Below are 25291 nucleotides of genomic sequence, written 5' to 3' on the forward strand. Positions count from 1 at the left end.
AATGTAAAGGGCTTATTTTGTTTATTGTGCGTTCCTTGATTTATGATAATTCCAGAAAAGCAACTAGTTTTGGTACAAGCAAACATTTAGGAAAGAAAGAACGATATTACTGCCATTATTAAATTACACCTGAACTTTACATTATTGTCACACACCAGAATGTCAATCTTAACTAAACAAGACATATTCTGCTGTATTAGATTTTAGTTTAGCTTTACAAATGTGTACTACATAATAATGATAGACATGTAGTAACAGGATGCAACAGTTGTGATTGAGAATTGGTAGCTTGAGTCAATGAAGCTATTTTCACTTATAACCTATTACATTCCTGCTTGTCTATTATTACTTAATTACTACACTTGAAAATTATTAACTCTCCTTTCCTCAAGGGAACAATGTGTATCAAATAGAATTCAATATTTGGAGGACAACACAGTGCTGCTTAAAACCTGACATCTAAATGTTAGCTGAGTGTATGTCACACAATCTTAAGCACAGCATATAAGTCACACAGATGTTACTCAGAGCCTTTGTATAAATCAGTGGTCTACTGTTAGAGCACTTCAAAATATACAGCACAAAAAGTATCATTTAATTCTATTTTTACTGGTTGGCATAAATAAACATGACAGCTAGTTAGAATTGTATATGTTTTTGTTTCATGTTGCTGGTCAGGAAAATATGAGTATTTTCATGGCATCAATACTTAGAGCACATGCTTTTTTTCTGCTCAGATAATGGCTACCAATGACATGTATAAGTTTTGTGGCCACTTTATTTCCCAACATTTCTTACATTTTTATTAAAATGCATCTGCTTTTAATTCATTAGGACATTTCAGTTTTCTGTTCTGTTACTTGTATTTTTGAATACAAGTCAGTATCATGAAGTCCTTCTACAGTTATGTAAACAGACAATTTTATTTTTAGAAAAAATAGCTACAGATGTGGTTGCATGAGCAATCCTCATTATTGATCAGTGTGGGGTAGGTTTGCTGCCATTGTCCTGTTTTGTGTTGGGATCTGCAGGACCCATTTGATATGGTATGGAATGGTCTGGAGGAAAACCACTTACTAGTGTTATGACAAGAGATTCTTACCTTAAACAAGATGTAGTTTAATACATGTTAGCAATTTAATACAAGTTATACCAATATAATAAACATTGTTACAGAAACTTTGGGGAAGATCTGCATAATAAGTCTTACTCCATTGAGATCCTAAGCTGTTCTTCCATTAGGTCAATAACATTTATTGTGAGTGGTGCTTAAGGCATGACACAGTACTATGGTTTTCAGACCATTTCATCCTAAGACGGTGCATATGATTACACTTACCATTACCACGTCTATCCCCAAGTCTCTGACTTCACAAATTCATATGATCTGCAGGTTTCACTATTCTCAAAAAATGTATTCTCTTTAGACTTGCAAGACTGGCAGATTTTTGGGTTGAAGACCATTGACCTCAATTCTATTTCAGAGAGTGTAAGGCCTCTGAGTCATTTTATTTCAAAATTTTTCTTTGAATTCATGCCAATCAAGTAGTACTGAATGATTGGTCCACAAAGGGATAAGATTCCTGCAAATACTTTGTACAACTCCTGCTATTTGAACAATATAGTATCACTGTTGATCTCCTTCAATGACTGTACTTTTCCTGTTAAGATGCCATATCCGCACCTGTTGCCCTTGGTCCAAATCTGTTAACTGTTTTGCACAGTGATACTCAGTTTCACCCACCAATTGTGGGTATCTCAGAGAGCTTGTGACATGTGCAATTCAAGATCTGTCTGCAAGTTGGCTTAAACACTCATTAGCAAACTTGTATCAGTTGTCCAGTATGACTACAACAGGGATACTATGCATTGTAAACACTCCTTGCCATGCCTGACAAAATAGTCTATATCAGCAGCATCCTTTCACTATCCGGCTGAACCCAGATTCAGGGCTAACCCCACAGATCATTGGCACCTGTAACTACCTTGAAAAGATGCAAATATAGCTCCCGGGAGTTCTGAATGTTATCGAAGGGAGGCAGCATGCCCCTTACCAAGTCTGGAATATTTTTACAATTGATTGTGGATTCTTCCTTGTTGAATCTTGTGAGAAAAACTTTCTTCTGTAGGTTCATCATATTACAGTTTGCCTGAGCAGGATTCTTAAAGCTCTGTATGAGGAAATCTTCAGATCTCCACCACTGGCAGTCTGTGGTATGAGGCAGCTAAATAGAATCCAAACTGCTGCTCACCATGTAGTGGTGATCCTCATTAGTGCTCACCATGCAATAGATCTGCTTCCACCACCCTCTGTTAGCTTAGGAATCTACAGGGTACACTTCGTCTGGTGTGCTAAGGGGGAAATCACTTGCTAATCTTATAAGCAGAGGCTCCTGTTTAAACAATTTACAGTGTATTGCATGTTAGCAAGGAAATGTAAGTTACACTGATATAATAGATATTATTACAGAAATTATGAGGAGAAGATGAATGGTAAGACTTTCTCCTTCAAAATACAAAGCTGCTCTTCCACCAGGCCTATATGACATCATTGTTGGAGATGGTGGATAAAACACTCCTCAGTTTTAACCTTTCAGACCATTAAACCCTTATGAAGCACTATACTTCCTTCAACATAGTCTGTGATATTTGAGAGGTTCTGCCTCCCCAAAATGCTCAAATATGAAGTTCCAATGCTTCCACTTAAGGATGTTAACATGTGCTGTTTAACATATTGTGGTTTAGCTAAATTACAGATGAGTTAAATTTGACAGCATTGATAAAATCATAAATTTTCATAATATTCCATTTTTGCATTGCCCTTTAAGAATCTCTTAGGTCATGACTTCTCAAAACACATTTTGCTGATATTTGTTTTTCGAGACATAGGCTTAAAAGTGATCTGATATATACCCATAAAGTAATTAAGACATTATACTAGTTTAACAGGTTGGGAAGGATCGAAGGTTATCAATAGAAACAGAAAGTAGTGAACCTCTGGAAATATATTGTCTACTGTTGTACAGTATGTTAACTCTCTGTATGCCTTCAAGAGGGAATTGGGCTAGTTCTTCACTAAGTCAAAGATCACATCAGTAAAGGTTATATGTCATAACAGAAAACATTTGTTTAGTATCATCTCTGAGGCATGTTTTGATGGTCTGATTGTGTGTGAGAAGATTATTCCAAAGCTTTTTTTCCCCTTATTACCCTGAATACTTTCACTCTTTATTTGCCTCTCTCAGGAGATTACATTGTTGTGAAGAAAGAAGGTATTTACTAATAAACATGTATATCAGGCAGAGGGAATGGATGATTATGATGTTCAATTTATATATGAAAAGACAGGAGAAGCTTGAGTGGAACATAAACACTGGCATTGATTGCTTTCTGTGTCATATGTAATCATATGGAATGGACTTGTCTTAGAATGAGCTGGATTTGACAGTCCAATTGGGCTTTGTGATGCATCCATTTTGAACATTTGTATTTTTACAACAAATCTGGTCCTTCACAAAAAACACAACTTTGTACCAATTAGTGAAGGTGATTTGGAATTCAGACAGTTACAGCTTTACATTAAGAAACAGTCAAGAGAAAACTGCATAATCTGGAGTGTTTTTTGTAAAGATACAACTACTTTGACTTTTATTTTAAATATGCAAAATGTATTTTCAAGATCTGATATACCATTATTTCCTCTTCCATTAAGTAAGTCTATTGTTTCTGCTATTAACCTTTTTGTAAAACCATAGTGGAGAACTTTGAGAACAAATCATTGAGTTTTTTTTTAATATTCTGATTGTAATGTTAAATTTTAATCTTGTGCCATAATAGGAAGTCCAGGTCATCCAAGAATTGAAGCATCCATTCAGGAAACTAATCTATTGCAATTAAAAACACAAATATGTACTGGAATAAATCTATTGGCATTAGAAACTTGACAGACTTGTTGTCGGAATTCTTTGGGATAAATTTGGTGTGTTAATCAGTGAAGCCTCAAGTCTTTTATCTGGGAATGCTGAAAATCTCAATTCCCCATCAAAATAAGTACACGACATTGCGGTGCCTTGTCCCCACATGAAATTTTCAGCAAGGAATCATTGAGAAGGGCACATTCACTGAAGCACCTAAAGAAGAATGCTTTCTTCAAGGGTACTTTGAACTTAAGTTTGAAGTTGGTGGGTGTGTCTTTTTTATATTGAGGAATAAAAGAAATGTCTAAGGAAGGAGATATTATGCATGGTATCACTAACGTTCTTCAAAAAGTGAAAAATATGTTGAGTTATGGGCGCTACGGTGGCACAGTGGTTAGCACTGCTGCCTCACAGTGCCGGAGACCCGGGTTCAGTACCCGCCTCAGGCAACTGACTGTGTGGAGTTTGCACGTTCTCCCGTGTCTGCGTGGGTTTCCTCTGGATGCTCCGGTTTCCTCCCACAGTCCAAAGATGTGCAGGTCAGGTGAATTGGCCATGCTAAAATTGCCCGTAGTGTTAGGAAAGGGGTAAATGTAGGGGTATGGGTGGGTTGTGCTTCGGCAGGTCGATGTGGACTTGTTGGGCCGAAGGGCCTGTTTCCACACTGTAATCTAATCTAATCTTATGCTATAGATTAAATGGTTCAATCCATTGTAATAGAAGTAGCATCGAGACATTACTGCAGAGATTGAAATGCCTTTAATAATGTGACATAGAATTGAAAGTCCTATCTCTGGGTTCAATGAGTTTTCTTCAATTGCATTCCAATGTTACCAATAAAAAAACTTATCTTTATAACTTTGAATTCCAGGAAACTTTTATCAGCAATTATAGAGGTATAATTGTTGTTTCATTCTTTTAATGTCATGTAATTGTGAAATATCTTTCATAAAGTATTATGAAATTACATTTGTTATAAGGTTCTTTTAGGCTTTAGAATATTTCTATTTTACTTTAAACTACATATGCATATCATGGTACTTTTCATTATGCTATATGTTACTTTAAAAAATCTTTAAAATCACCAGTATCACCAGTGTCACCAGTATCACCAGTATTCCTATTCTGAATGAATGTTAAAGACTTGCATTTAGATAAGATTGCTTTAGATTCTATAGTGACAAGTTATGACACATTTGTTAGAAAATACAATTAAAGACAGGACTCAAGTAATTAGAAACACAGAAAAATATGAGCAGGAGAAGGCTATTGAGCAGGCCTTTGTGCCTGCTATGCAACTCAACAATGATCACTCCTGATCATCCATCTCAGTGCCCTGTTCCCACTTTCTCCCCATACTATTTGATCATTCTTTCCCTGAGAACTATATTTAACACCTTCTTGAAAACATTTGATATATTAGATTCAACTGTTTTCTGTGACAAGGTCACCACTCTCTGGATGAAGAATTTTTTCCCTATCTCAGTCCTAATTGGCCTGTCCCATATCCTTGGACTTAGGACCCCACTCCTGGACTTAGCAGACATTGGGAGCTTCCTTCCTGCATTTACCTTGTCTCGTCCTGTTAGAATCCCATGGGTTCCTATAAGATTCCCTCTCTTCTAAACTCCAGTAAATGTAGTACTAACTGATCCAATCTCTCTTCATATGTCAGTCCTGCAATCCGTCTGGAATTCAGTCTGGTAAACATTTGTTGCCCTCCCTTCAGAGATAGAGAGGCAGTTAATAAGTACATGAATAGGAAAGAATGAAATGGAAAGCTATGGGCCAAGAGCAGACAGGTGGGGCTAGTTTAATTAAGGATTATGGATTGGTTGGACCAAAGGGGAGAAAATTAATACTGCAGATGCTGGAGGTCAGAATCAAACAGTGTGGTGTTGGAAAAGCACAGCTGGTCAGGCAGCATCCGAGGAGCAGGAGAATCAACATTTTGAGTATAAGTGCTTCATTAGGAATCTGTCTGTTTCCATCCTATATGACTCTGTGGCTCCATAGGGAGACCAAAATTCCACGAAACACTCCAGGTGTGGTCTCATCAAGGACCTGTACAGTTGGAACAAGACATCCTCCTCCTGTACTCAAATTCTCTCACAATGAAGGCTACTAAGCAAGCAGTTTAAGTAATTTTTAACCTTGTATTTACTGGACAATGTGAAAAATTACCCAAATCTATCCTATCCAAAACAATGGGAAAAAAATCCAACTATCCATTTACTTTTATTAAACTACTCCCAAATATCAAAAAGAAAGATGGAAGAACTCATCCAAAGTGCTGTTAAGCAATACGTTCAAGAATCAACAGCTCACTCTGCTCATTTTGGATTCCTCCAGGACTGTTTAGGTGCAGATTTCATTACAGCCTTGGTGTAAATGAGCTGAATTTCAAACATGAGATGAGATGGGACTGACTGTCCCTGACACCAAGAAAAAAATTGATGAGGTATCACATGGAGGAGCCCTGAAGAAATAAAGGCAGTTGCCATCAGGTGAAAGTTCTCCAGTGGCTCATGAAAATGTATGGCTTTTAGAGGATAATCATCTCAGTTTTAGGTTATTGCTTCAATATTTCCTCAAGAAAGTGTTCTAGGCTCCATCAGCTTCACCTACATTATCAGGGACCCTCCACCATCATCAGGCCAGTATTGACATTGTTTGGTGATGATTTCACAATGTTCAGCACTCTCAATTCCTCAGATAATGAAGTAGTCTATATTTGCATCAACTAACAACATTTAGGATTGACCTGATTTATTCTAAGAAATATTTATGGCACACAAAAATCAGACAAGGGCAGTCTGAAGCAAGAGAGAGCTTAACTAACTCCTTCTAACATGCAACAGAATTCACATTGTTAGGTCCACTCTCACTAAGATCTTGAGGTCACTATTGACTGGAAACTTTACTGGATTAGCTGCACAAAGGTCATAAGAACTGCCCAGAGTGTGATAGTTCTACAAGCGACTCACCTCCTGACTCTAAAGTTTCTTTAATAGTTGCAAGACAAAAGACAAGACTTTGCTGCAGTACTTTCTACATATCTAAATGGATGTATCACAAGATATTTGATAGCATCCAGGACAAAGCAATCTAATTAATCAAAATCTATTCCATCACCTTAAAAATTCACAGTAACTTCAGGGGACACCATAACAGGATGGATAACAGTAATGTACCAAGGCTGCTCTGGCAATACTTCACCATCCTGGGATGAGGTTTTCTTGCAGGCACATGTGAATATTATTACCTTCAAGCTGCTCTCCAATTTACACAATATCCTGATTTGGACACACTGCCATTCCTTTACACTCACCTTCAAACTCCTTACCCAACTGCACGGGCAGCACTTGCATTTTTCAGACTACGTTTGATGGGGCAACTGGGACAGATAACACATGCTGGCCTTTCCAGGGAGATCAAGACCTCAAGAATTTTAAAAAATTCTGAAGATGCACCATCTTATGATTCTTTGGGCACGATTCTTCAACTTTTTTCCCAATACCCACTTTAGCTCCACATCTTATTTCCATTCAACTGGAGGCCATCACATAAAGGGAAGCTGTCAAACAAATCTGAATATTACTTTATATGTATAAATTCCAAAAGCAAACAGAAAGAAAATGAATGGAAGCTGCATTTCTCTCCAAGAATAGAATCACTTGCAGCAACAATTTTATTGTCAAGGATGAGTTGTTGTACCGATCTATCGTCTACTGCAATCAGGTGACAGTCAATTTCCAGCTGCCAATGCAACTGAGCTCTGTCATGCACAATGTGAGCTTCCTCTTCCTCAATGTCCTCATGTTCTTTTTCAAAGGACTGCTCATGTTCTCCCAGTTTCTCAGCATCCATCGTGGCTATTCCAGTGTAAAGGGTATATCACACTCGCACTACACGGCACACTTTGTCTGAAGTATATTCCAGGGCCCAACAAGACCATTTCAAGCAGTGGAAACATACTTTCACCTGGCCCACTGTCTGCTCTACCATGGCCTTCATCAAAGCATTATATCTAGAGTCATGCTGCTCAAAGTCTCCTCAGCCACATTCAGTGACTAGCCCATGTCCCCCATTATTTAGCATTGCAAGGCTCCTGCTTCTGAAACACCAGGTGTTTGCAGATCTCCTGCACATTAATGGAGTGAAACACAATTCTACTGATGAACTCCACTGTGTTGTGGTATGGCCCTCTCAGTGCATTGCATGCAATTGATGGCATCCTGCATTTGAGAGAAGCCAGTTTTATTCTGAATTATACTGACCAGGCTGCAGCACCCTCTTCGATACAGGGGAATGAACTGAATCGGTGTGATTTCACACAAAGTGCCACTGTCTTGACACATTTGCGCGTGCATGACTGAAAGGTCCTACACAGAGCACTCATCAAGAAGAAATGGAAGAGGTCAGTTGTTTCGAGCTTCAATGCAGCTATCACTTTCACAACCACCAAGATTGGATGGCCACTCAGTCTTTCAGATCTAAAGTTCCAATCCAGCAGCTAGCAAGCTAACTGTGTTCCAGGACATACAGAATCTACATTAACTGTGCACCTTATTTATCCAAAGGAAATGGCTTCAAGGATGAAGGACCTTGGCCCTCCTCTACGACCAATGCATCCTGAGGGGTCCTGCAGCTGTAACCTCTTCCTGTGTTTGAGGCTTTTTATGCTTTTCAGCTTCCATGCCAGGTTGCTGCTGCTCCTGGCTTGCCTCCTTCATAACACAGCCACTGTAATGACCACACCTTCTGTGGCTGGATTCATTCCTCATGGTTACAATGAACTTGTGCTGGGAACATAAGGAACAGAACACATGCTTAGCTATAAGAAAATGTAATGCTCACATACCCTGCAGATGTCGGCTGAACACATTCCTCCATAACATAAGACATGAATCATCCCAACAAGAATGGCCATGTATTGGATTGTCATGGCTCTTCAAGTGAGGCACTTATTTGGAAGATTTGCTCCACAAGTCATGAGCAAATATGTAACAGTACAATTGAAATGCTTCACATGTACTTAACCTTCATAGTCCCATACCAGCCACAAATCATGATATCATTGTAGAGAAGGGAGTAATGTATAACACTTACAGGGACTCAGGTTGGTTCCCTATATGGTGGGCATTGCTTAGGACCAGCATTGGCATTCCCTGTATTTTTGCAATGTATGCATTTTACATGCACAATAGTGTGATTGCAAGTGATGTGAACCTGTATTCACAAGTGCATGTTTGATGTAATTGCCATTCATATGAACTTCCAATGAGCTGAAGCGAAACCTGCACTTTTGATCATCAAATTGGGATGGACAGTACTCATTCTGGATATTGTCCCAGACAGTTTCCAGTTGCAGAACACCTTTAGCCATTAAAACACCATGACAGGAACATAGATCGCAGTGGACATTGCCACATTTGGGCTTAGCCTTGTCAGATACCTCCCCAAGGCCTTCATCCCCTGTTCCAGCTTGTTCTCCCTGCGCAGCCTATTCCAACTGAAGCAGTACATATTAATATCTGCCACACCAAGATATGACTCCAATTTTTCTCCTCTCTGTCTGAGCCTGGGCCACAATAGTTCAGTAATACCCATCTTTGATCTCCAGTGTCACCCTGTGTCTAATGCCTATTGACTGTTCCCTGCACCACTGCGCACCCCCCCCCCCCCAACAGCATCCCATGACCTTCCATTCACTACTGATGTCCCTCTTCCTCTTATACATCAAGTTTCCCTTTTCACTGTCCTTGTCTCCTCATCAACACAAGCTTCTGTCTGCCCTCTCTCAGCATTGTATACCTCACCTCTCTATCACCACAGTGACTCCACTAGCCCTCAATAGCCATTCCAACTCATCCCATCTCAATTTACAGAACTGATTACTCTCCAAACCTGGATAGACTTCAATATACAACCTTGAATAAGGCTCTCCAGGCGCTGAGCTCTCATTACAAGTGTCCAATCGATGACCTGTGAATTACTGTGAATCCCCCGACTGCTTGCACTGGACCTATATGACTTACTGTGGCCCACTCCCCAGTGAGCTAAAGTCCACAACAATGACTGCCCTAAGCAGATGACTGATGGTGCCCAAGCCCCTGTTCTCTGTGTGGGTGCTGCCCTTGACTGGGATTCCCTGATGACAGCAGCCACCCCATGAGTCAACTGAGGCATACTCCCCACAGCCCTTCAGACATGACCATTTGGGCACAGTACATGGAGTATGTTTGGTTTGAGCAGCTGCATGTGCTGTAAGTGTGAGATTGACATAGCACCATGATGTAGCAGCATGATATTCACCCCTCGATTAATTGCTATTGAGAATTATAATATGCAGCCTGGCCTCTGCACTTGTGTTATACGTCAAGTCAATACTGTGAACCTTTAGGCTCTGGCTGAGGTGCCAACCTGCTAAAAGGCAAGGGTAGGGATGTTGTTGTGAACTTACAGGGAGGTAGTAAGCGAGTGACTGATAAGAGAGCAAATGAGAAGCCTAAGATGCAGCGTGCTCCCATCCACGTGCTGCGTGCCTGTCCGTGTGTCAAGACTGTACTGCTGGAAAAGCACAGCAAGTCAGGCAGCATCCAAGGAGCAGGGGAATCAACGGTTCGGATATAAGCCCTTCATCAGGAATGAGCCCTTTCTTCAGGCTTATGTCTGAAACATCAATTCTCCTGCTCCTTGGATGCTGCCTGACCAGCAGTGCCTTTCCAGCACCATACTCTCGACTCTGATCTCCAGCATCTGCAATCCTCACTTTCTCCTGTCCATGTGTGTAAAGCATTCTCGCAGCAATATTTCAATAATAGTTGCCAATATGTCCCAAAGTGCAGCATTGAGGTGCAGTAATGTTATGCAAGTGCACTGAAATGAGCCATAATGACACAGAGGGGTTAGTATTTGTCAGATGCTAGCATTCATGGACATGGGTTGTGTCCAGAGTTATCCAGGAGCATTCCCCTCTGATGCTGATACCAAGCATCCACGATGGCAGCCTAGCAGAACATGCTGGGGTCACCTTGTTGATTTCCATTTGAGAATTATTGGAATCTAGTTTCTTCCCATCCTGTTGTATGATAGGAAGCTATATATGAATGAGACAAGGTTTGCAGTTAATAAGAGCAATAACAAAAATAATCCCCATTAGTAGGCCTCTCACTGCTCCCGAATGAGAACCTCACCTTGACATCTGGAACTCTGTTAGAAAATGCAACTAATCGCTCTTGACATCAAGAAAGGCCTTGCTGGACTTCAAGTACAATTCTCCCAGATTTTCTGCCATTGTCCATGTCATTCAGGGTCTGATAAAATTCTTTACTAAGTGAACAATCAGGAGACATCATCAGACCTCGCACTGACAAAGGCAAAGGAAGGTCTGGGAATTAAGCTCAGAAACAAAAACAGAAATTGCTGGAAAAGCTCAGCAGGTCTGGCAGCATCTATGGAGAGAAATCAGAGTTAACATTTTGGGTCCAGTGACCCTACCTCAGACTTCTTCACATCATTCATAGTTCTTTAGGTTTTAATTTGGTAATTAAGCTATTTAGAATTCTGTTTAAGACAGGCAAAAGTGGGTACTGCAGATACTGGAGATTAGAATCAAGATTAGAGTAGTACTGAAAAAGCACAACAAGTCAGGCAGCATCTGAGGAACAGGAAAATTGATGTTTTGGGCAAAAGTTCTTCTGTTTCAGACAGCCAATTGCCTTTGACTATGTAAGCTTTCTGCGTGTCCTCATGAAATTTATGATAGCTCTGAGCTGCCATCAATTCTCCTGAGGGATTCTGAGGGTGTTCTGTACTGGATGGAATTCCTGGGGTAGCATGGCAACAATCCTGGAATGCCCTCTTGAAAGAGGAGTGAAGGAATGTATTTCATTTGCCCAAACTGAATTTTGTGGCCTTTCTTTATTGGACAGATTCTTACAAAACTTGCATCTTCCCGCCTCAGGCGACTGACTGTGTGGAGTTTGCACGTTCTCCCCGTGTCTGCGTGGGTTTCCTCCGGGCACTCCGGTTTCCTCCCATAGTCCAAAGATGTGCAGGCTAGGTGAATTGGCCATGCTAAATTGCCCGTAGTGTTAGGTAAGGGATAAATGTAGGGGTATGGGTGGGTAGCGCTTCGACGGGTCGGTGTGGACTTGTTGGGCCGAAGGGCCTGTTTCCACACTGTAATGTAATCTAATCTACTCCATTTCCTGGAACCCCAACCAGTAAATCTGCTGTGTGACCACCATGCTGTAAGCAGTCTCATTATTTGATTGGTTAGGCCACTTTTGGAATATTGCATGCAATTCTGGTCTCCTTCCTATCAGAAGGATATTGTGAAATTTGAAAAGATTTTACAGCATTTAAAATGCATCCAAATGGGTATGTGAATGGGTGGGGTTTGGAGGGATGTGGGCCAAGTGCTGGCAAATGGGACTAGATTGGGTTGGGATGTCTGCTTAGCATAAATGAGTTGGACCGAAGGGTCTGTTTCTATGCTGTACAACTCTTTGACTCTATGACTCTATTGCTGGCTAGGCTGCCATTTCTTGCCCATTCTTAATTGCTCAAAGAGTGGATCTGGAGTCACACGCAGGCCACACCAGGTAAGGATGGCAGATTTCCTTACCCGAAGGATATTCGTGACCTAGATGAGTTTTTGTGACATTTGATATTGGTTATGTGATCATTGAATTCCAATTGCATTGACTGATATGGTGGCATATGAACATTTATCAGCATTTGTGAATTGCTCATCCAGAAAAATTACCACTATACCACTGCCTCCCTGTACTCCCATGAATGATTACAATGAAACTAACTAATGTAATAATACAGTAAGATTCATATTGAATAAATTCTTCTTGAAACATTTTGCTTTCTTATGGTTAAATAACCCCAACTCAGTAAGCTACCAATTACTTAAATTGTCCCCAGAGGTAAAACTTACTCCAAAGGTTCAAACAAGATCCTAATAAGCTTTAGCTAGGAATAGTATTTTTTTAAGTCAAGTGAAATGGACTGTAGTGGTTCAAGAATGCAGGTCAGCACCATTTTCTCAACAGCAGTTAGGGATGGCCAACAAATGCTGGCTCAGTCAGCAAAACCCATATCCCATGAATAAATAAAAATAAATTCATTTTTTCCTTTGTTGGAGAAAATTATAAGGTGCAGAAAAGATAAAACGAAAACTTTGTAATCGGATTACGGCCAAGGTCGCCCTAGCTTGTTTTTCTGAACAAGTGTTGCTATTAAACAACATTGGAAAATATTGTTTAACATACACAAACCAATTCAGTGCACAGGAGGACTGCAGATCCTGAAGATCAGAGTCGAGAGTGTGGTCCTGGGAAAGCACAGCAGGTCAGGCAACATCCGAGGAGCAGGAGAATCAACATTTTGGGCATAAGCCCTTTATCAGGAATGAGGGAGCACAGTAATGATGTGATGCACACAATCTCTGACATATCATACATTATTGTAATAAGGTTCTGACACACCTCTGGAGCAGGTAGGACATAGACCTGAGTATTGAGCCCAGAGAGAGGGATAATGCACTATGCCACAAGGGCCTTAGAGTTAAGGACTATCTTGGGAACCGGTAAAGCCAGTTAGTTCGGGGATAATGCTACACTCTAACCATGGGGTCAAACCAGTGGCCATCAGATATAACATATACTAAATGCTGTCAATAGGCAGACCCCAACTAATGGAGATCCACAAAAATGTAAGCTTAGAACAAATCATGGCTTTCAAAGACGCTCTCACACAAAATGCCTGGCATCATGTTGGATACAATTACACAACCCTGATTTTAAATATACATCTAGAATTAATCTACAACGTAATTGTATTAATAAAGTTGGCTAGCTTTTCTTAGCCATATATAACCATGTGGTGTTAATTGTACATTCTGATGCCACTCACTACTGTTGCCAGGACATTTACAGCATTTTAATTTATGCCTGATATAACTCATTACGATAAATGTCATCACATGAAGACGCTCATGATTTACTAAAGTACTAAATTAGTGAAAAGACGTAAGTGGCAAAATGAAACTTGATAATTGTTCAAATTAATAATTGTTTCCACTAAATACTTCTTGAAAAGAAAATTGAAGTATTAGATAGTGCTGCAAAATCAGCATTCTGGAGTCTTGGCACTATTTTAAATGAGGTATATTATCGTCCAGTAAGTCATCATTTAAAGGACAAATGAAAAAAGAAAGAACAATATAAGTAAATGTCTCCAATTAGGTAATATCATAAAACCTATAATGCTAATCTAAAAGATCAGGCAGAAACTTGGTGATGGCCTCTTCACCATGGGGGCAACATGGTGGCTTAGTGGTTAGCACTGCTGCCTCACAACACCAGGGACCTGGATTCGATCCCTGCCTTGGGTGACTGTCTGTGTGGAGTTGCACATTCTCCCTGTGTCTGCGTGGGTTTCCTCTGAGTGCTTCGGTTTCGTCCCACAATCCAAACATGTGCAGGTCAGGTGAGTTGGCCATGCTAAATTGCCCATAGTGTTAGATGCATTAGTCAGGGGTAAATAAAGGGGAGGGGAATGAGTTTGTGTGTGGTTACTCTTCGGAGGTTTGGTGTGGACTTATTGGGCTGAAGGGCCTGTTTCCATACTGTAGGGAACCTAATCAAATCAAAACTTCTGCTCCCTGAGATGTTGAGCTTGAAGATGGTAAGGGTCCTTAATCTTTTTGGGTAGTGTCATGCCCAGTACTTACTGTCTTCCTGCCTCAGCCAGAATTAATTTCTGGACAGAAAGGCTCAATGTGAATCATCCCACTTCTCACTGAAGCCTCTATATGGCTCATTATGACTGTGTAAGGGCCTCAGCCTATCACCACTGGGAGTAAACCAGCTGCAGTCAGACCTCTCACCATGCAATGTTCACAATCGGTGCTACTTACCTGGGCATGCAAAAAGAGCTCCCCAATCAATGGTAAGCAATGCCTGATTGAGCGATTGGACATTGGGCAGGGAGCCCTCCAATTCTCTCACCCCACCACCACCAAACCATGAGCTCCCTCCAACCACATCAATTACTTTGAAAAGTAACTAGACTTGAAATATTAACTCCCACAGTTAATATTTTCTTCCCACAGATGCTGCCAGATCTGCTGAGTTTCTCCAGCAATTTCTGTTTTCGTTTCTGTTCTCCAGCATTGACAGGACTTTTTTTCAATTACTTTAATCCTAGGTCCTCCACAATATTGAGACTCCAGCATTTCTCTTGCACCCGACATCCAAGACCTCTTATGTAGTACTGCTGTTGTCAAATTGGTTGGTAGCTCTGGGTCAGGTACTACCCAGAGTCTTGATTTTAATGAAAGACCCAGCAATGGCCTCATCACCATGTGGCTGGCAGGCAACTCTGGGGTATCACTAACTCTACAGCTGGCAGGCAAGATCCCTGCTACCTCAAGAAGATTCTGCCCATGGAACTTACAGACCTACATGCAGAATGGAGGGAGGGGATGGTGGCACAGCAGTGGATAAGAAATCTGCTTGTAACAGAAGCCATTTATGTTGTGCCTCTTTGACTCAGTTTCTGACTGATGACGGGGCCAGAATGATGATGCACCAGATCTATTAAAGGGAGAGTTAAAGGGAACCTCTGCCAACTAATGACAATTAAACTGGTTACTGGTTTTTAAGATTTTGATCACCACAAGGATGGGAAGGAGGAAGAATGCAGGGAAGGCTGCTCTCCACCTCTTGGATTCAAAGCTGCTTAGAAAGCCTGACCCTCCTTAGGCATTGGTTCTCATGCGAACCATAAGGGTTTATCTTCTGCTCATAGACCATGTGACAGCAGGCAGGGGATTGGGGGGCTATCACAGCTGCCATCTTCCAGCTTGCAGCTTAGTTGATCAATGCTCCTTGCTGTCCTTCAACCTCACAGACCCAGAGAGTTCCACTCAGCTTGAGAAATAAGTTGTTAAAGCCAGGATGCTGGGTTAAATCATCAGTTACGTTGGGAGATAACTACTTTAACTATTGATTTGACAGCTTCTTATTCACCTGTCAGCTGCTTATGTTAAACCTGCAAGTGCAGGCGGGATCATGTTCACTTTCTGACCTGACATCTCTTTTCCACCTTTTAGCACCACACCCGAATCTGGATCCACCACTCCTTGGCAGTTACAATTCTGTTCATAGGTCGATGAGGTAGAAATAGGCTTTGATAGTACTGCATAAAAGCTGGCATTGCACTGGACAGGGTGTATAAGGGAGTGCAAAGCATTACTCTTCGTTTTGTATGACCGTATGAGAGAAAGTTTCATCGGGTGTCTTAGTTTATTTGAAAACAATGCATACGGGAGCAGTTTTCTATAAGACTAGCAGCCAGTTTATATTTACATTTTTAATTAAGGTTTTATTAAGCTGTAATACCACTCCAAAGATGAGAAAGCCCGGAGAACATTTTTGTTTCAATGGTTCCTCTTCCAGTCACCATCTGTGTGTTTTTCTCTCTCTGCACAGTCCATAATCTCCCTTCGGGACATGTCACTTTGCGCTTGTGTTTGTCATGAGCTCTCTCTGCACAGAGAGAAGAAAAACAGTAAATTCAATCTTTGAATTAAGCTGTAACCAAGCTTGTATATTCATTAGAGTAGAAAAAAATCTTTTCTGAGAAGTTCAAATTGTTTATTGATTTTCATTTCTGTGTTCAAGTGAAGCTTGAGTAAGTCTGTCTCACTATTCCCTCTGGGGAAGCATAGCCAACAAGTGCATCACATTTCACTCCCAGTACAAATTCTGGGAATTCAATGAAAATCTGAACCATTTAATTGGTATAGCAAGAGTTTTTCCCTGTAATGCTAGAACTATTTGTACCCTGTTTTCTTTTTAATTTTTATATAATGCGCTGAAAAGAAAATCACCCAGCCCCTTTCTATCACTACAGGCCACAATACTTGTTTGGACATTTCCTTCCAATCCATCACTGAAGAGATGAATTTTGGAGCCAGAAGACATCTTGGCAATTCTTACTTCATAAATCTGACCCTCTATCTCTGCAGTGGTCTAACTAGAATGTGACTGATGGTTTTAGTGACTAAATGAAGCCTGTATTACATGGTCTTCCTTCTCTTCAGACCAGATACATATGTTGCTCATCAGTCTTCTTAGCTTGTTTTAACACAGACCTGCTTCTCTGTTTCAAGACTCTTTTTTCAGGACAATACTTTTAACAGATACACAATCAGTAGTAATAGACCAGAGTTTTTTGTATTAAAAAGTGGAGATCTTCTCAGAGACATGGCAGACCTTTGTATTAAATTTCAGCTTGTAAAATGGCAACATGATTTGTAAATGAAGACTCACTCAAAATAAAAAAAATCCATATGCCATAAATCCAATATCTTTCCACAAGTCACTAGTATAACAAATTTGACATATTTGCTGTATTCTGATTCTTGTAGTCCAATAGCATTGCTCAATAATAACAACGGCAAGTATTGATTCAGACTGTATTCTATTTTTTCATGCCATTCAAAAATGTTGTGAAGCCAGAAATAATGTGAACAAATATGATTAAGCTGTATATATTAATTCTGTACAATTTTGTTAAATTTTGGAACAGGTAGATTACTTAATCTCTTATTGTGATTCCTTATCTAGTTAGATCCTAATGAATAATGGGATTACCTGCACTGCATTCAGGCTTTCTGGCAGATATTTTAAGAGTTGCATTGACAGCGGAATGGATAATGCTAATGATTGGTCCATTAAAACTGACTGGCCTTTAAACTCTGGTACTTTAGTTCACTTCCAACTCACAACCATGTAATTGGCCACTGCTATCTACAAGTTATAAGTAGCGAACCAAGCTGATGGAGCTGCAAATTCAAAAATACTCAAAAAAGCGAGGGCACAGAGTACAGTTTCTGTGCCTGACTCTGTAACTTTGAGATACATTAATTATTGAGACTGGAACCTTATTTTGATCACTGGGATAGAAAGGTAACATTAATCTGGACCATGAGAGTGATGTCAGGGGTATTGAGAGACTGAATGATATCAGAGGTCGGGAGGTTAGTCACAAAGATAAGGAAGAGCAAGAGTGACGGGAAAGATGAGGGTGATTTGGGAAGAGTAAGCATAATTAAAGAGAGTGAGGGCAATTAGGGAAGATGAGGGTGAACATGGAAGGTGAGGAAGATTCAAGAGAAGGAAGGTGAGGGTGATTCAGGAGAGTGAAGGACCAAAAAGGATGAGGGACATCACAGAGGATGAAGGTAATCAGAAAGGGTGAGTCTGATAAAGCAGGGTGATTAGAGAGGGTTAGGGTAATCAATGAGGCTGGTGACCGTGATTGAAATTCACAAGGTCTCAATGGATAGGGGAAATGTTGACAAAACTAAGCTGTATGATTTTAATGTGTAGTTAAAAGAAGCTCCTCTTGGCTCAAAATTCAGATAAATATGTTTTAGAACTCTCTTTATGAACTAACTAATAGCTTAAATGTAAGTTACGTTTTCTCTGAATGCCTTGAGGCATTCCAGTATTACAGAATGGCAACCCCCAAAAATAAATCTATTATTAATCATGTGATAACTGTACAGTTAGAAAATAATAATTTGATTGAGCAGAGTCAACATGAATTTATGGAAAGGAAGTCACGTTGACAAACTAGTTTGAGTTTTTTGAGGGCCTTACGAGCCAGAGAGTGAACCAGTGAATGTAGTGTATCTGGAATTTCAGAAGACTTTTGTTAAGGTCCTACACAGGCGCTTAGTAAAGAAAATGAAAGCACATCAGATGAATGATTTGGATGTAGTGATCAAATACAATATTTCAAAGTTTGTAGGTGACATAAAACTAAGGGAATGTGCGTTGTGAGGACGATGCAAAAAATCTTCAAGGGTACTTGGACAGGCTGAACAAATGGGCAAGAATATTGCATACAATGGAGTTAGATGTGAGGCTGTCCACTCTGCTAGGAGGAACAAACGTGTCAAATACTTTGTTTTGAATGGTGCTATATTGGGAAGAGTTGATGTTCAAATGGATCTGGGTGTCTTGTTCATAAGAGACTGAAGGCAAACATACAGGTGCAGCAAGCAACTAAGAAGGGAAACGACATGTTGACCTTTCTCACAAAAGGATTTGAGTACAGGAGTAAAGCTGTCCTACTTCGATTGTATTGAACATTGGCAAGACCACATTGCATTCAGTTTTGGTCCCTTGCCCAATGACGGATGAGATGTATTCTTCTGAGACTAATTCTTAGGAGATTGAGGAGATTCTGTGAGAAGAGATCGAGGAGATTGGGTTTATATTCTTCAGATTTTGGGAGAATAAGAGGTGATCTCATTGAAATTTAGAACATTCTTAAATGTTCTAGTAGGAGAGATTAGAACCCGAGGGTAAAGTCTCAGAGTGAAAGGATGAACTGAGATGAGGGGGCATTTCTTCAGTCAGGGGATGGTAGAGCTCATTGCCACAGAAAGCTGTGGAGGCCAAAGCAATGAGTGATTTTAAGACAGTGATAGGTTTATGATTAATAATAGGATCAACAGTTACGGGGAGAAAACAGGCGAATGGGGTTTAGAAACATATCAACCATGATCGAATGGTGGAGCAGAGTCGATGGGATGAATGGCCTAATTCTGTTCCTACATCTTATGTTCTAATGTCTTAAGTGGTAATGGGTAGCAAAAGGTGGCCTAAATTTCCACAATGCAACAGCTACTTCCTGCCCACTTCCTTTTCTGTCTGCAAAGTAGTTGGCGGCACAGTAATGAGACTGAGCAATTAAAACTGCCATGATCTCATCCTGCCACAAACAGGCTGGAATCAAACTGAAAGCTGGTAATTATAATCCTTCCCATTCACTTTAAAGGAGATTTTGGGAAAAAAGGGTATTTAACTTCTGGTCAGTGCAATAGCTTGTCCAGACAGAGGCTTTATAAGTAGATTTAATATTTTGTGTAATATTATATATTTTATATAATATTATATAACACATATTTTAAACTGTAGACAAATATTACATGATAACAATTATGATCAGTAATTTTATGATTTTTCATCACACCTATCTACCTACATGTATTTAAATATGTGAACGTTCATTTTATTGCAAGCTACAAATGATAAAAGGTTGTGCATTTGTATTCGATAGTTTCAAAACAATATATTTCGCATTAAAATGCTTTTGCAAAGCCGCATGTGCATTTTCATTACCAGCGAATCACACTCATATTACTTATTTAGTCTGTGTGTCCTGCTTTGAATACCTTATTGCTTTTTCATGTCATGATTTCAGGATTAAGGCATGCCTCCAATGACTTGCATGGAAAAATGCAAAGCAGGTGTATCAAAAGCCCTCATGCAGGAATTGCTTGTGCCTGACACTTGTATGTTTCAGGCTCCTCAGATCAGAGGAATTAACTGAGCTAGTTTTAACAGATTATGAGAGAATGAAGTCATATCTGGGTGATTTCTGTGCAGATCACAGCTGCACTTTTACATTGAAAGGCACAACATATCATCTGAGCTTGTGAATTAGTGCATGGTGAAGGGAGGTGAATGATGTATAAGGATTTGAAAGATATAAAACAAAACTAGAATCAGGCCAAGGAATATACATAATTCCATATTATGAGTGGACATTTTAGATCATGCCTGACAATAAGAATTTAGATTTCCTCAAAGTTCACCTGTCTTGGTAGTTTCAGAAGTTGAAACAAGAGTGGATTTGAACACACAAATCCAATTTTGGCTGCATATAAACTGTCTAATTTCTCTTTCCTTACAGTACACTGTCACATTCTCACTTCAGAAACAAGATATGGAACTCTCTCTTCAAACCCACCAACAATCAAAATCTCTTGAAGTTTTACACATTTTGTCACAGGAAGAGGTAACACTAATTCTAAAATACCTATACTCAATCTCAGTCAATGGAATTGGGAATTAGAGCAAATCTTAGAAGGAATCTCTCTCACTAACAACCATGTTAATTTAGCAATCAGTCTCTCCCTAATGGCAAAGAAGACCAATGATTGAGTTACAGAGTTTCAAATTGCCAGGACCTCAATCAACATTGGATGATGCATGTTCACAAGGGATTTAACTGGGTATGGCACTGTGATAATGTCCCTATGTTTTGGACAGAGGCCTTGGTTCAAGTGCCATCTGAGTAAAAACAAGGACTGCAGATACTGGAAACCAGATTCTAGATTAGAGTGGTGCTGGAAAAGCACAGCAGGATCCAGCAATGTGTTGTTTTTTTAAACTGAGAGGGCAGAGAATATAATGTTGCGTAGGTAATATTTAACTGCAATGAAGAGTGCAGGAGGGAATGCCAGGAGCAATGCCAAAAGTAGTACCAGGTATACCTATAAATTAGGTGTCAACCTATGAAGTTGCTACACATGACTACCTGCATTGTTGGTAGTGTAGGTAGCATGCAATTGACTGAGCTGAGTGGTCCCACAACCTCTGGAACACATCTAGCTGCTAAATCCAGTTGTGAATGATAGTGGACAATTAAACAACGCACTAGAGGAGGCTCCACAAATATCCCCATCCTCAAAAATGGGAATCTTCGGAGATAAATAAAAAAGACAAGTGAAGTATTTGCAGTAATCTTCAAACAGATGTGACAAGAGGATCATCCATCTTGATCTACACCTGAGATCTTTAACATCATAGATTTCAATCCACATTGAGTATAGGAATTTGGAGGTGATGTTGCGGCTGTACACGATATTGGTTAGGCCACTTTTAGAATATTGCATGCAATTCTGATTGCCTTCCTATTGGAAGCTTATTGTGAAACTTGAAAGGGTTCAGAAAAGATTTACAAGGATGTTTCCAGGGTTGGAGGATTTGAGCTATAAGGAGAGGCTGATTACTCTGGGGCTGTTTTCTCTGAAGAGTTGGAGGTTGAGGGGTGACCTTATAGAGGTTTATAAAATCATGAGGGACATGGATAGGTTAAATAGGCAAAGTCTTTTCCCTGGGGTCGGGGGGTACAGAACTAGAGGGCATAGGTTTAGGGTGAGAGGGGAAAAAATTTATAAGGGACCTAAGGGGCAATTTTTCACATATTGGTGCATGTATGGAATGAGCTGCCAGAGGAAGATGTGGAGGCTGGTACAATTACAACATTTAAAAGGAATCTGGATGGGTATATTAATAGGAAGGGTTTAGAGGGCCAAGTGCTGGCAAATAGAACTAGATTAGATTAGGATATCTGGTCAGCATGGACGAGTTGGACTGAAGGCTCTGTTTCCATACTGTACATCTCGGTGACTCTATGTGATATCAAGGAACAGCTGAAGGCATTGGATACTGTAAAAGCTATGGGCCCTGACAGTATTTCGGCAATAGTACTGCTGCCGTGTGCTCCTCAGCTAGCCATGACACTAGTCAAGCTGTTCCAGTGAGTTGGCATTTAGCTGGAAATGTGGAAAATTGCCCAGGTACATCCTGTCCACAAAAAGCAGAAGAAATCCATTGCAGCGCTCCGAACGCTTGTGCTTCCAAATAAACCTGTTGGACTATAACCTGGTGTTGTGTGATGTTTAACCTTGTCCACCACTGGCACCTCCAAATCAGTGCAGCCTGCTTGATTGACACTCCATCTAACAACTTCAACATAGATTCCATCCACCACAGCTGAATAATAATAACAGTATATACCATCTATACAATACGCTACAACAACTCATCAAAGTTTCTGAGACAGCACCTTCCAAACCTGCAACAGCTACCATCTCGAAGGACAAGGGCAGTAGATACATGGGAACACTACCGCTTGCAAGTTCACCTCTAAGCCATACACTGTGCTGTCTTGGAAATATATGACCATTTTCTCCAGTGTTAGCTGACCCAGCCAGTGACACTGACTCACGTGAATAAATTATTTTTTAAAAAACATCCAGGAAATCAATACTATGATGAACTGTAGACCTGCAGCTGGAATGTGGAAAAGCTATGGGACAAAATGTTGCTCCTCAGCCTATATTCTCCTTACTAATGTGTTTCAAAAACTACAAATTTCATATAAAAGCATGAAAATCATTGAGCTGAATTCAAACATTGGGACCAGAAATAAATCATAACCATGAAAGGATTAACTAAAAATAGGAATCTTGTGGTACAGTAATGGTGTCTCTATCTCTGAGTCTGAAGGCTTGGTTCAAAGTCCTACCTGTTCCAAAGGTGTGTATCATAACACATTTGAATAGGTTAATTAGAATATATACAGCATAATTGTTTACAACCCATACCTTTTTGGGACTTTGGGAGACTCAGAATCTATTCACTGTGAACTAATAGACTGTGGTCATTACCTGTTGCACCTTCTTCCACTAAAATAACCTAAGCCTTCCTTTGATCTCTTAACAATGAAATCATCCAAGCTATGAGGCAGACTTCAGAACAGGTCACAAGACCAACTTCATTTACCCTAAATTTAAAGGTAAATTTCCAAAATAATCTTACAAACCTCACAATGGTAACACAACACTCATTGATGTTGACTTGATGTCAGCATTCACTATAATATGATGATCTGCACAATGTTGACTTTGAACCATTTCACCTTGTCAATTCTAATTTATATCTTCTGTCTCCCACAGATCCTTCAAGCATCATGCAAGGAGCTGGTGCCAGAGGAAAATAAAAACTTCTCAGAAGAGGTCGTTCACTCAGATGAAGCATTGTAATATGACTTACATACACCCCACCAACATCAGACAAACAGATATTGTCTGGCTCTTTAAGACAACTTGTCATATGGTGAGCAGAAGAACTGTGTCAGAGATAGATTCAGCAGTGGAAAGGAAGGCAAAGGACACTCCAATACCTGTTCAGCCAGTTATAGATGTAAAACCTAGTGAGTTAATATTGTAAAGGATTATTTTGCCACAGCAGAAGATACTGTGTGAGATTCTTGCAGCACCTTCAGAGTCACTTAGCACCACTGGAGACTGCAGAAACCATCAAGATAACCAATTTGCCTGACTGACTATTATTCAGTCAAAAGCCATGATGACTCAGGTCTTTGTGCTATGTCTACCTCTATGTAGAGAATGGCCACTTGCATGGAGTATCAGATACAAGAGAAGAGAAGAAAAGCAATCGAATTAAGCGAAAGGAATAAATTGGTGACTGTGAGAATAGTTCATGCTAGGGATGGGGATGGTCATAGTGGGTTCAGTTGTGGTTGTCACATAGTTGACCTACCTCAGATCAGCTGAAGCTTTCTTGGATGACTTTGTTCGAGAAGGGAAGTAGACTTCCTGTAGCCTGTTGACTCTGTGGCTCAAACAATCTCCTTTTTCTCCTGTGACAGCTTCTTCTTTCTATTCTTGCTTCAAGGTTCCAGTGTTAACATCACTCTTAAAAGAGACCATTTTTGGGGGGTACTATAAATTGAAATTAAACTTAGACTACTATTGAACTGAAATACCAGATAAATTTGGCATCTTGAAACTCAAGTGCTATATATTCTTGGGCTATGCAATACAAAGTTGCTTTTTGAAGGGGTGAAAGGGAGAATTTGAGTCTTTTGAGTTAAGGAGATTCTGCCTGATGGCAACCCGTTAATTGATTGAGCTGTAGAATGTTGAAGCGTGGAACAGCAGGAGGAAAACATCATCAGAGTTTGCAAACAGAAAGTAGCCATCTCTCTCTCTTTTCTCTCTCTCTCTTTCTTTCTCTCTATCTCTCACTGTGGGAAATATACAGAAAACCAAGAAAGCTTACAATGAAGAATTGAAATAAGACCTGGTCCACACAATCAACTATTAAATCAAAGAGAGACACTCATGTTTGAGACAATACCATGTTACCTGTGCTAAAAATAAAAGCAAAAGACTGGATGAGACAATTTAACCTACCCTTGTAATCTGGACATGTGATCTTCAGAATTTTGTTCTATTTCTCCCACTCTTGATAGGTCTGTCAAATTATCTGCCCTTTGACTGTCTTAACTATGCATGGGTATTTGGGATTTTGAAGGGATACAATTAAGTTGCATAGTATAGATTAGAAATCTTTTCTTTTCACTACTTTTTTGTTAAGTGTGTATCGCAGTTATTATAAATAAATTTATGTAGTTAGCTATTTTACTGTTACTGACAAAATCTGATGTGAATTGCTTTTGATTTAATAATAGTCAGTCAGGCAAATTGGTTGCCTTAATAATTTCATTGTAATTTTATACATTTTGACATGGTTGTGAAACAGCACAGCACAATTGTCAGCACATTCTTCCTATTCAAGTCATGACACTTTCTCCTTGCTGCAGTGCCAGTCTCCTCTGATATCTTAGGCTATGCAAAATTCTATTTCAAAATTTTTGAAATTAAAATAGTCTAA

At 39.8% G+C, this 25291-nt stretch overlaps 1 long non-coding RNA gene across 1 annotated transcript in view; it reads left to right on the plus strand.

Moving 5' to 3' along the window:
• The window catches only part of LOC122553219, a 41709-nt gene extending 17548 nt beyond the window's left edge, over positions 1–24161 (plus strand). Inside the window, exons 2-3 of the long non-coding RNA XR_006312637.1 lie at positions 20715–20819; positions 23548–24161. This is a non-coding gene — a long non-coding RNA (uncharacterized LOC122553219). The remainder of the gene's footprint in view (positions 1–20714; positions 20820–23547) is intronic.
• Positions 24162–25291: the final 1130 nt, after the last annotated feature.

Source organism: Chiloscyllium plagiosum, chromosome 9 (assembly GCF_004010195.1).
Source record: "Chiloscyllium plagiosum isolate BGI_BamShark_2017 chromosome 9, ASM401019v2, whole genome shotgun sequence".
Classification (NCBI taxonomy): domain Eukaryota; kingdom Metazoa; phylum Chordata; class Chondrichthyes; order Orectolobiformes; family Hemiscylliidae; genus Chiloscyllium; species Chiloscyllium plagiosum.